The sequence below is a fragment of the Coturnix japonica genome, chromosome 4 (assembly GCF_054131305.1).
Source record: "Coturnix japonica strain WE chromosome 4, WE-NBRP24, whole genome shotgun sequence".
Lineage (NCBI taxonomy): Eukaryota > Metazoa > Chordata > Aves > Galliformes > Phasianidae > Coturnix > Coturnix japonica.
The window spans coordinates 53,527,662-53,541,050 of NC_140666.1; the positions used below are offsets into that span (position 1 = coordinate 53,527,662).

General features: G+C 43.0%; 1 long non-coding RNA gene across 8 annotated transcripts; it reads right to left on the reverse strand.

The window, feature by feature from the left end:
* Positions 1 to 1,437: 1,437 nt before the first annotated feature.
* LOC107313360 (uncharacterized) lies at positions 1,438 to 12,708 on the reverse strand. 8 transcript variants are annotated; one of them, XR_014945871.1, is made up of 5 exons: positions 12,574 to 12,708; positions 11,449 to 11,552; positions 3,453 to 3,551; positions 1,871 to 1,949; positions 1,444 to 1,571 (listed from the first exon to the last, which is right to left on the reverse strand). It is a non-coding gene; the product is annotated as an uncharacterized LOC107313360 (long non-coding RNA). The 8 variants fall into 8 exon arrangements; XR_014945875.1 differs by lacking the exons at positions 1,444 to 1,571; positions 1,871 to 1,949; positions 3,453 to 3,551 and adding exons at positions 6,064 to 6,178; positions 6,398 to 6,475; positions 7,859 to 7,950; XR_014945870.1 differs by lacking the exon at positions 1,871 to 1,949 and having other exon boundaries at positions 1,438 to 1,571.
* Between the last annotated feature and the right edge of the window lie 681 nt (positions 12,709 to 13,389).

Below are 13,389 nucleotides of genomic sequence, written 5' to 3' on the forward strand. Positions count from 1 at the left end.
AGGAAAAGTTACCTTGTGTCCTCTGCTGCATGTGATGGGCCATCATGGCACCAAGGGAGCTAGAAAGGAGACTCAAAATGAGGTAATAGAGGGTGCTGGGAGAGGGAGAAGCCCCAGGAGGTGAGGCTTGTGCAGTATCAAGCTGGGTACCACCACTGCTGGGGCTCCCTAGGCCACCTCATGCCCCGGAATTGTTGACTACGCATTCACCTCCCTACATGTCCTATCCACAAGAGCTGCTCTTGTAGCTGCTGTACAACACAATCTCTCCATGTTTGTACAACAAAAAAACCAACAACCAAACACCCCAACTCAAAGCAGAAAATGAAAGTGTTTTCTGCTCTCTCTGGCAAAAGGTTGAGCACTAATATCTCAGGGGTGTTCTGCAGGCCAAGTAAATCCTCTCCGCTTGCATAAACCCTGATAAGTCATTTAAGAGCAAGCTGCCAGCAGGCCCAGTGCTGTTACTGGATGTCCTGACCATCCCATGGTTTCTCAGAAGTCAACTGGTTTTACTAAGGAAGCTTTTTTGCTCTTTTTTTTTTTTTTTTCTGCTTCTTTTAATAGAAATGATTCTTCTTTCTCTTTTCCCCTTAAAAGCCTGAGCCAGGCTTGGCCCTGGTCTCAAAGCACTCACTGCTTGCCTTGCTCCACTTAAAGGGAAGAGGCTGCCTGGAGGCAGTGAAGTTCCTCTGATGGCCCCTGTGTAAGCAGTGATGGCTGCAGTGGCTTTGAGAGTGAGGTCGCCTTGTGCAAGGCCAGTGCCTCCCAGGAGCCCTTCTCAGGCACCCTGCAGCAGGCCTAGGATGCAGCCTGTGGCTCATGGGGGCTGCTGCATGCAAAGGTTTTGTTTTCCTTAGGTGGTGCAGGGATTTGGGGCTTCCCTGATATTTATTTATCTCCTGATGAATGTTTTTTACCAGGCAGCCAGTCTCCTGGGGGCTGTGACATGTTCCTTGGGAGATGGCTCGGACCTTGTTGCTGATGTGGTGCAACCTGTTGTTCCTCTATCAAAAGAAAAACAACCAACAAACTGGTAGATGAAGTTCCCCATGTAACTGTGACCAGCTTCACTACATAGAGAACAGTACATAACTAATTAACCTGGAAAAACTTGGCAGTAACACAGGGCTGGACAGGAGACTCTGCTGCAAGAAGAACACTGACCAGTGCAAGAAACTTCTCAGCATCTAAATACTGTAGTTCAGCATCTTTGCCAACATCAGTGCTGTCACTGTGGGCACATGAACACAGTAATAAAGACATTAAAGCAGCCTCGGGTAGGTGAGGCTCTTTCTCACCTGTTAGGCTGGCAAATGTGGGCAGAGCATAAAGATCTGGTGATAGGATTAGCTGATGTAATTTCCCACTTGGCCACAATCAGCATCTCAAAGTATCTGGTGTCAGAGGTGGAGGTGTTCTACCCAATAGCTCCTGCTGTACCTGTTGTCCTGGGCAACGTGTTGAGGCTGGCAGCTGTGTAGCACTTGGGGTATCTTGAGGAGACCAGATCATGTGTCAGGGTCATGTGCATTCCTCCTGCTGGAGAAGTTACCTGAGCTCTTCTTTATCTGGTGGGAGAGATTATGCCACTTAATTAAAACGTTTCCACTTATCACATGGATCTCAATTACAGCCTGCACGAGGCACACCTATATGGCTTACAAATAGCTACTGGAATTTCTTTTGAGGCAGGGCCAAGCCCCAGCCCAGGTCTTTGTTTTGGGAGCAAGAATTGTGCTGGACAGACTATTGCTGAAAAAGCTGCTTTCTTGCAAAACTCTACAGAGAGAACTGAGACTGTGGTGGGGATCCTCAGGATTTTGCAGGCTGTGTGTATAGAGTTGTGGCACATTAGGGACCAGCTTACTTTTAGAAACAATGGTGTGGGGCTGGAGACTGCTGCTCTGTGCTGAGCAAATCAGGATTTGGATCCATTTGTTGCAAACCTGATGGGAGAAATGATTTTATGAGAAATGGGTGCTTTATCACATTTCAAAAGAGGAAGGAATATGTCACAAATGAGCAGGAAAGGTCTCCTGGGGGCACAGAAGGATTGTGGCTCTGTCCTGAAGTTGGGAAAGTCAGCAGGAGTTTGCAATGGGACACAGACTCTGTGAGATGCAAAATGGTGTTTTGTGTTCACCTCTACTGCTGTCATGAGTCAGCTTGTTGCTGGCTTTGTGCAGCTGAGGACGCTTTTCCTTCTCCATTCATCTCGTTGGAAAAAGTGTTACCAGCTCTGGCAAAGCACTGTTTGGCTCCTGGATGAATGTTCAGGGAAGGTCCTGAGAGGTATTTCAGATAATTGGTCCATTTCTAAAATGAAATTCTTAATAATGGATGCAACCCCTCTAATGGCTTTCCACAATCACTTGCCTAATTAGTCCTCAGGGAGGAATATGTAGCAGAATTAGCCTTTTCCATACATAATTAAAGCTAATGGAAGCCCAAACACCAATGCAAATAAACGTTCTCTGTAAATAAATACAGAGGGCAGAGCACAAGTGTTCTTCAACAAAGCCTTGTGTCAGAGTGGGCAGTGTTTTCTCACATGTATTTCAGTGGCAAAATATGGCAGCTTGTTTGCTGAACAAGCACGGATGCACTGAGAAGTCTGGTTTTGTGGGTTTGTTTTTCCAGATCATAGAATCATAGAATTACTCAGGTTGGAAAAGACCTTGAACATCATCAATTCCAACCACAGCCTAACCATAGTACCCTAACTCTAACAACCCTCTGCTAAATCATATCCCTGAGCACCACATCCAAATGGCTCTTAAACACATCCAGGGATGGCGATTCAACCACCTCCCTGGGGAGCCTGTTCCAGTACAGACAGAAATTCCCATTTGAGTCTGAATTCTGAATTTAGTACCATTCACCAGCAAAGCAGTCCTGGTTCCCCTGAATTGTGCACTTTCTGTATGAATGAAAACACACCAAACTTAGGTGAGTTTCTGCAGGTAAACACTACAGAAAGTCTTCAAGTTTGAGAAAATAAGGGCCAAAATACCACACTGGCCACTGTGCTGAAGAACATACAGAAATGAGAATTCTCAAGGTCCCAGAAGGTAGCCAGGAATGATTTTTAAACCTTGCCTTCCCCCCAGGGCTTATCAGGATGTCCCTGTGATACCATCAGTACAACCTTGTGGGATTCATCAGCCTCATAACCACTGCTGGTCACATGGAATATCTGCTGGCTCAGGAGGTGGGTAGAATGGGTATGTTTTCTGGAGAGAACAGCAAACATCTAAATGTAACCGCTCTCTTTGGTTTAACCTCCTAATTACTCACAGGACTTCAGAAGTTCCCATGAGCCAAAAAGATGTAACATCACAGCAGGAAACGATACAGGTAATACCAACACCAAAAACACTTTGTTCATGTACAAAGTAAATCCCCTGCCAATAGTTTTGTGATACAAAAGATCACTCATGCAACCTCACCCAGAGAGACTATGAAGTCGGCTCTTTGTTCTCCGCCAGTTTGCTGAGGAGTTCATAATTCCCTCGGCATATTCTAGTGAGCGCTTCTCACCCTCAGAGCTGCAATGATAATAAGCATCAATCATTATTCTTTTTAATCTACCAATCAGCACGTTTCCTTGAAACAGGCAGAAGACACGTAATTTGCTTACTGTATCTTATTTCCTCAGGTTTTTTTTTTCTCTTGGAAACACAGAAGGCTGCTCTAATCTTCCCTAGTCTTCCCTAGAGCTTTGATGATCTCAGAATTCAGCTTCCATCACCTAGTGCAATGTTATCCTACTAAAGCCATGCACAGCCACATGCAGGCTACATATGGCACAGCAGAGCCTGCTGTGTGGCTGCCCCCTGCTCTGCACCACCAGGGCAGCAGCTCTGCCTCTCTCATCTCCCCCAGCCATCACTCACAACAACCACACAGTAATGTCCAATCTGCACTGCCTGGGCTGAAAGCAGGACACAGAGAAGGCGCAGTGGCACATCACATGCTTGCCCTCCCCAGAGCAGACCATCAAGTCTCTGGGGAAAGCAGCTTCATGCACAGCCCAGAGTGACCCCGAACCACTTATTAGTTCTTGTCCTTGTAAATATACAATCTCCTCTGAGATTAAGAGGATGCAAGTTGTACCAATGCTAATAGCTGTACTTTGTCACTGCAAACCTGATCCTTGAAGAGAGATCACTCCTCATGGTCAGCCACCAAATGCTTTTCATTTAATTGATTTTACAGAACTTTCCTCACCCATAAATAGCACTCAGCAAGCAGAGGATACTGAGCAAAGAATGAAGACTTTGTTGTCATTTAATTTCTTTCCTCACCACTTAATACCTCTCCCCAAATCTAGCATTTCAACACCCCCTTCAGAATGGGCAAGCCAGCCAGAGCAGTGTTTACTCTCTGGTTTCACAGCTCCTGAATCAGGATCAAAGGTAGCATCACAGTCATAGTTTCCACAGTCCAAAGCTTGACCCAGTTGAAAAGTTTGTCAAGCATGTGAAAGACTCCTCTGAGTTCTGCCACCTGGAATATGGCATCAAAATGTTTTCTCAAATCCAGCCAAAACCATGAATACAGGAGTGATGGATTCATTCTATCATCTTATGCTAAAACTGCAAGTACAGGCTGTCAATCAAGGAGATGAATTGTTTTTTCAGGTACTTGTCTTCAGCTCAAACACTGGAAGCAAACATTTTGTTATCATCTCCTCTAGGTTAGGAAATATCACAGATTGTCCTTTTTAGTGCCAGCCACTTGAAACTTAGACATCAAGGCAGAATTTAGCACACAGGCAACTCACTCAAGTAGTCAGCAGAAGGCAACGCTGCAGTCTGAGCAGTGTAGGTGAAATGACACTAAGATTTCTGAAAAAGGCATAGAATCATGGAATCACCATGGTTGGAAAAGACCTAAAAGATCATCCAGTCCAACCGTTCACCTATTACCAACAGCTCCCACTAAACCATATCCCTCAATACAACATCCAATCGTTCCTTGAACACTCCCAGGGTTGGTGACTCCACCACCTCCCTGGGCAGCTCATTCCAATGCCTGACCACACTTTCTGAGAAGTAACACTTCCTAATGTCCAGCCTAATTCTCCCCTGCTGCAGCTTGAAACCATTCCCCCTAGTCAGCTCAGTAACTGTATGTTTCAGGGCTGAATCCTCAACTGGGAATGAAGCAGTGTAGTTGTTTTCATGCCAACAGAGTTAGCTGGAATGTTCACAGGTTTCACAAGCTGGAAAATACTTGTTTGGCCAACTTGAAATGCACAAGGCTCTATTTTCACATTGTGCTTGCTAAGGTAGCTGTGGTATTTATAGATGTGTTCCCTAAATGATAATTTTATATAAATAGCATTGAAGGGCCAAGCAATTATGAAGGCTCAACATCATGGGCTCAGGCACTTTGTTTACTTCTTGGCAGCATGTAAAGAGGCTCTTGACACCTCTATTCCCCAGGTCAGTATGATGGTCTACACATCCTAAAAACCTTGGTTAACCTGAAACTGTACCAAGCAATTATAGGCAATGCACCTCCAACACACATCAAGTTCTTCACTGAAACTAAGAGATAACTAAGAGAGAACGTTTTCATAGTTTTAATTCAGTTTCACTGGCCTGTCCCACAGTGATGGCATTAAATTAATTTGTCTTATTTACTGAGTCACTACCTATAGAAAAACTCTTCAGAGAATTAGGTTCCCCTCTGAATAGCCCATTTTGATACCCACCTTTACCATTTCATCAACAAGCAAGCCCAAATTAAGGCAAAAAGCTTTACTCATAAAACTTCTCTAGTTGCTGTGTCCTGATTTCCCTTTTCTCAGAAGAGCAGAAAAGGTATTCCAGTGCTCTCAGCTATTTCAATGAATTTCCTTTTTTTTTTTTTTAATACTGTAGGCAAGCCTACAAGTTGTTATTATGATGGATATGGATCTCTCTGTATAAATAAAATGCACTTGGCCTCACAGTTTTCCAGGTGTGAGAGCAGGCAGCATTAGCTTTAGTCACACGACTCAAAGCTGTCCAGCTTTTACTCTACAAAAGTTTTACATACCAAATGAGGACGCCATATGTGCAGTAATAGTCTCAGAGTGATTCTGAATCTTCGTACTTCTGCACGAACCCAAGATGTAACATCAGAATGAGACAAATATTTGGTACTGACATTAAGAAACCTGGCCCTAGAAATAACAAACAAATACAGCATTTATGATTTTCTAATTAGCCTTTGCCAATTAACCTAGCTTTCTCAAGAGAGAGGCAAAGGCATTTGCAGAAAGACGGCTAACAGTATCCCCTTTCTCTCTGCTGACATCATCACGTCCAAGTTTAGAAGAGTAAAAAAACCCCTGAGGATTAAAAAGGCAAAGCCACATACTAAACAAATACGACACCTTTACCTTACAGATACGGGTCATAGGTGATGCGCAGGTTAACTGAACTGTTCGGTATCTCCTCTCACGCTGACTGTGGGACACCTAAAATGGTGAATCAGAATCTTGCTTGCCCATCTTTCTCACACTTAGTGGGAAACTTCTTGTCTGGGCAGGACTACAAGGAAAATGCACTTGTTTCAGGTAGAGGATATGAGTTTAATGCTGTTGTTCTTGCTTTCTTTCTGAGCAGCAAATAACTTCTCTTTGCTTCAAGGAAAACTGAAGTGAAGGAGCAACAAAAGTTACTTAGCCCTTCCATCAGCCAATAGAAACTCAAATAATGAAAAAGTGGTCTCTTTCCTCATCTGTGTACATCTGAGAGTGGAAGAATGAGCAGGAAAAAAAACAAGAGCAGAGGATGAAGCATCGCAGCAGGAAGAAGGACTGAAATCAAATGCTCTATCAGAAAAAAAAGGAGAGAAAGAGTGAAGAATTTAAAGGACTGGTAGATAAGCACTTCAAATTATTTTCTACCAACAGGCTCATGTGTAAGATTTCTTAGGCAAACAATTACCAGAGATGAGGACATATCTGAACAGGTCCCCACACCATGCTATTCATAATGCCTCAAAGATGAGTGTTTTGCTGGATTGAAAGAATTAATTTGTGGAATCTTTTTATGTTGACCTGAGCACATCTTCTCATGAAGGACATGGGCATGCGAGAGCGTGTGCTCACAGAGATGTACTTGATGAAATCTGCAAGAGCGCCTGAATGTTCAAACTTGCTTCCCATAGTGGGTTGAATATAGTGTGAATTTGGTGCCTGTTCAAGCAGGCAGCTGCTGGGCTGAGTCTCTAGATGGAGCTGAGACTCTGCTTCTCATAACAGCAGAAGTACTAGATGGCGTTCTGCCAGCAGCTGGCCAGTGAAATGCTGAAATGCTGCTTGAAGGGATCTTTTCCATGTTTCTCAGATTTTATGGCTTTTTTTTTAATAGCTTGTTATTCCACTGGAAGTCTTGTTTATGCAGGCATTATTTACTTAGGTTAACCGCTCTATCTAAAGGAAACTCTTCTGTTTTATAAAGACTTCAGAGGATTTGAAATGTGTTTGGTTTAAATAAACAACCAAATAAACAAAAAAATACACCCTTTCCTAGACAACTTTGATGAAAACAGAGCTGTCAGCACGCTTCAAGAGGATATGTTGTCCTTTCAGCTCAGATACATGCATGAGGTGCATGTCTCTAATGCACTAACGCAATTTACAATTGGTCTTCAGCACCAATTGTATGACCATCTCCTTTTCACTCTCCTCCTCTTTTGCTAATATCAGCTATGTGTCTGCCAGTCTGTCTGGTTCAGGCAGAGATGTTAATTTCTGATTTCAACATTTCAGATTTTCAACAAAATTTCAGTCCTCTTGAATGCATAACCCCAAAGAGAAAGCGGTAAGCCTATTTTACACAAGCTGAAAACTCACTTGGAAAGATGAGCAAGTAGGTCTTCAATATTTTGTGATGAAGAACCACTGTGTGGGGACTTTCATGTGAAGGAAACAAAGCAAATAACCATCTGAAAAAAAACAACCATGCAAAGAAGTCCAGTATCTGGCACCAAGGGACTTCCTCTCCTCTTTCTTCATATATTCCTTGCGCTTAAACTACTTTGGCTACTCGCAGTTGGTCACAGTGACAATATTTTCTCTCTGTGAAAAGTGCTCATGTTAAACTGAAGGCTCAAGAGATTTCTCACCACCTTTAAACATCCTATTCCACTTTAGCATATCTAAGTAGTCTGGCCCTTGCACTATTTTTCCCTTGTGAAGCCAGTTCAATGCCCCACTGAAGGCTAGACTTGAGCCTGTTAAACATTAACTTGTACTGCAATAAACAACTGGAAAATGTTTCAGGAATTCCCATTGGCTGGAAGAAAAAGGCATGTAGGTTGAGGTTAGTGTGGCAACAGCTCTACTTTAGCCAACAGTCGCTGTGCTTGCAGGTACAGGCTGCAGTAACCCATGTGAAGGCCTGCAGCTGCTTCCATCCTGAAGCCATTTGCTGTGACCCTTTTATTTTCATTTTTGTTGCCGTTCTGGCTGTGTGACAGTGGCCTTGCAACCAGGACAATGCCCAAAGCCACGTGGAAAGTGCATGAGTGAAAAGAGTACGATACAACTCTCCAACACTAACAGTAAGCCATGACCAGCTGCATGGTTTGGCATCAGAAAAGTCTGAAGTATTTTAACAGGACCTGCTATCTTCTGAAAGGCTTATCTATCTTAAGAGCTGCTTTCGCTGTGTCGGACGTTTTGTCTCACTGGTAAGATTCCTTCTGAGATCACTGAATGGATCATTATGATCCACTGTGCTCCTTACTTGTGAATAAAGAAAACAGAACATTTTCCTGCCACACTTACTTACCTAATATCTTAACACCTTACAACTGTAGGCCGGTTGCCAAAGAATTCGTAACACTTGACATTAAAAAGTCAGTAAAATAATCTGCTCTAGAGTCTCATGGGATAATGCTAGTAATCGTGCTGCCTTCTGTCTTAAAATGGGTTTCTTCCCACAGGTACTGCCCTGTCACATAAGTACTTCTTTTTAACACTTCTGATGTATGCCCTACAGCTGAAAACCCAGCATCCTACAAATGACAGAGGTATCCAATACAAGTAGCATATGATCCATCTCAACTCTGTTCCATTTTGGGCTGTGTTCATACAATCAGCTGATGACCAGCTGAAAAGGACAGCTTTGAAATTCACTTGAATGGTTTCTTGTGACTCAGCAGAAGTGCAGACATGTGAAATAAGAGGAGTCGTCCAAGCCTGAACAGAAAAAATTAGGTTTCATGGGTGAGATGCCCAGAAGGCCTCAGCAAAGCACAGGAGATCTCAGTGATGGCTCAAAGGGCACAGCTGACAGGTACCGATTCGACACTCAAAGCCTTCTCTCTCTTCTCTGGAGCTTGTTTCTCCCAGTACCTGTGCTGAGCTGTCAGTGCAGGCCTCCTTATGGAGCCTCTTTGGGGAGCAGTCAGCCCACTGTCAGGAAGAGCTGCTCTGTGGTATTAGGGCAATTAGACACCCACCAGGACTGCACTGGCTCTGCAGTGTCTACTGTTTTGTTGCTAAAATAGGAAAAAGGCATTCCAAAGTTTTGGGTTTTTTGTTTTTAACATGGCGGTGCGGCTTCAGGAAATACAGTGAATGACAGATGCTGGAGACGGGAAGTGAAGTTGTTTCCATGTTTCCAAAGGATAAGAAATCTCTGATGAAGTACGCACAGGACAATATCCCACAACTAAGCTTGTGTTAATGATCTAACGGATTTGACAATTGTGGACGTAGGTATGAGAGACAATGGTTTTCCTGTGCCTCTGCACTGCCATTGCTCAGCCAGTAACAAGTGTGTACAAGACCACATGGATGTACATGGGCAGCCTTTTCTCAGGAAAAAAAGGAGGCGTATCTCTTTTCTTAGTTCCCTCCAGTAGACAGGGATTTTCATTTTCACTCAGGCTACAGATTTCTCCACTGTTAAGGATCTCATTTTCAGTTGTTCAAGAGTATAAGGCCACTTCACAACTTCAGAACACCATGTTTTAAACCAGGCGTTTTGCTGTAAATCGTGTAGCTCCTCTCTGACTTTGTTGTTTTCTGAGCATCTCTCCTTTATTCACGTTGCACGCTGGTCCTTCCTCATGCTGTACAGCTGGGATTAGCATACTTGTTTGTTTGTCCTTCAATGAAACTCTTGTCTCGTATCTTCTCTATTTAACCAGGAGGCACCTGATACTTGTTAAAATACTTGTAACAACTTTTTTCTGAGAATATTAGTTCAAGAATTCTATTGCTGCTTGTAATAAATAAACTTCTGAATGAAAACACTTGCGTAAAATAAAGAAAATAAAATGGTGATATGATTCTCATTAAGTCAGCATTGTTTTTGCCCTCTATTTTCTTTTCAAACAAAGTTACTCGTATGAAGTGCAGAAACAGTAATAACAATAATATGTTTTCCTCCTTGGAGAGATTTAGTAGCAGTTGAAAGCACCAGAGATTATTTTAATGGAGTTGATTCAAATATGAATGAAAACCTCTACTTAGAGCAGGAGCAATTTTGTATCATGTTGCCAAATCTATAGGTAAAAATAGGCAAAGGCCTGATTTTATTGAACTACAGTATTCAATGAAGATGGAGGCAAGACATCAACTCCTGCGTGAGCAAAAGAAATTCTTCACAATAGGCATGTATTACCATACCATACTGAAGGGGAATATTTTATACCTTGTGAATCAAATGCCTGCTTGTTGACTGGTGTCCCAGCAGCCACCGCTACAGCCATCTGAGAGAATATAATGATTTCATTCTATGGTGGGATTAGAAACATCTTGTGCCTCATTTCCTCACTGTGGAGATATACATCCCTGAAGCTGGAGGGGTCACCTCCAAACACTTGGCTTCTGTACTGCATCCAGTGGGTCAGCATAACCTTTCTAGGCTCAGCACAGAATAAAGTGATGACAGCTTAATCTTGTCACATTTAGGAACATCCCATTTACCACAATGAGTGGTGGGGGTTTTTATTGTTTGTTTGGTTTTTCGTTTTGTTTTTTGTTTTTTGGGTTTTTTTTGGTAATGTCATGCTGACCCAGAACATCTGATTTTCTGTTTGTTGCAGTATTTTGTAATTACAACACATTAGTATGGTCTTTGATCCAGCACTGACACCTTTGCCTTCCCACTCTGTTCGCCACTGGCACTTCCCCCAGACTTTTATATTATTACTTAAAACATACACACATACATATGTATGTATATAAAAATAATGGGGAGAGACAGGTAAGCATCATGCTTCCGCATGAAGGAGAAAAGCCTCATGGTTAGGGAGTTTCTGGCTTTACCACAGCCCATTTATTGTGCAGCCAACTTAGCTAGATGATACATTAAAGGAAATGGCTCAGCTTTCACTTCCATGGAAATGCAGAAGGGTCCCTGCACTGCAGCTTAAGGAGAAGGAATTTCACCTACTTGTTTTTACTCAGGGACAATTAGGTAGGGATACCTCCAGGGAGAGCTCAGAAAGATCTCTGGTGCTGCTGAAGTCTGCCACTTCTTATTTTGAAGCCTTCTTTTGAGTTTTAAACAGAAAAGGCCGAAGGAAGATTACTGCAAAACAAAACAAGAGGACCCAGCAGATGTCAGAGAATTGCTTCAAGGTCACTGGGAGGAAATGAACAGCCTGACTTTTATGTCTAGATGGGTACTGTCTGTTGGGGACTGATGAAGTGTTGTGAGCTTTCAGTCTCTGTAATTTGAGGCTATTAGGACCAATGTACGGTATTTTTTAAGGTGAGTTCACACTGAGAGACCAAAGGTTCCCTGGAAACATGAGTTTTGTTACTGGCAAAGTTTTATCTTCCTGGAACGGCAGACAGTGCCCCTGCTCTTTGCAAGGACTGTTTGATATGCATTTGGATTCTGACATAAACTTTCCCTTCCAGCCAAAGCTCATCAATAAAAGATGCGTGACTATGTCAGTTCACACCCTGTGAAGGTCACCGCTTACAATACCTGGTGCAAAAGTAGGGACTGACATTGGTTTTCCTCACTTTAATTCCTCATGCCATAATACTGTGTCACTTTGCAACAGTAAAGAATTACTGTAGGATCTGACTCTGCCGTATCCACAAGGAATAAAAAAGCAAAGAAAAATCTCTACCACAACCACCCTTTCAGCTAATGCCTTGGGACAGAAAGGCATCTAATCCAGATTTTAACTATGCAAATATAAAAGGCATTTGGAAAGCTTTCACTTGCTCAGAAATAAATGCTAGTTCTCCTTAAAATTAACAACAGGTGGTGTTGTTTTTTTCCTAGGCAACAATACTACAAACAAGATTAATATATAGAAATGTATTTTGGATATGAAGCACTGCACAGAGCTTAGTCACTACAATTAAAACCATGCTATTTACTTCTCAGGCTATTTACTTTTCCAGTCAGAATAAAGAAGCAGGCAGGTGCTGCAGCAAGGATAAGGTAATAAGGAGATGAAATTTCCCACTTGCAAAGGTACCTAAAAGTAAACTGGTTTCAGCTGCTGTGCTGGTAGGACTCTCATGAGATGCCAAAGAGGCTGGAGGGATCTCGACTAGATGGTATTTACAAAGCCCAAATATGAACATACCTTGGCAACACCTGGGATTGCTCTGGGGGTCACACTGTGATGTCCACTCCTACAGCTCTGCTTTGAGCCCTGTGGTGGCTCCAGGACAGCAAATGTAGTGGCTTTTCTACAAATAAATCAGAAGAGAAAAGTGATTTTGCTTGGGAAAGCAATGGGGTAAAGCCTTTCTGGCATAACTTTGCTCTCTCTCACCCCTTGCTGCATGGGGAAACACACTCCATGGCACTAGAGACAAGGCAGACTGGGGTCACCATGGAATGGGATGGTCATGCCAAACAGAAATGTCCATTTTCAAACACCATAAAAGAAGTGTTGACCTCACACTGGGTTAGTGTTGGTCGTGAATGACACTATAGGTCAGTATGAACGGATGGTTTTGCTTCTTAAATGGCATCTGTGCAGCACTAAAAAAAAAAAGCAATAATATTTCCCAACCCCAAAAACACTTTCCCACAAACTGTCCACAAATACAGGGCACAGAAAGGTGGCTTCAGTCTATGAGGTAACATGACTGAAATTGTGGGTGAGAGGACAAAATGTGACTTATGACCGCCATCCCATTCATCCCCACCTTTGGATAGCCCCTGACCCAAAACAGTATCTGCTGGCCAACACAAAGTGTTGCCATCACAAGGGCAGGCACTGGTGCTCCTTGCTGTCCCACAGCAGCTCCTTCACCCTGCTCCTTGTGGTGTGAGCTGGGATGGTGCCTGGCCTCATGAAGAAGACACAGGACTGAGAAGAGGTAAGCAGAGCTCATGTGATGTCTGGCAAAGTTGGACGCTTAAGGCTGTGTTTAAAACCTTTAAAATTAGT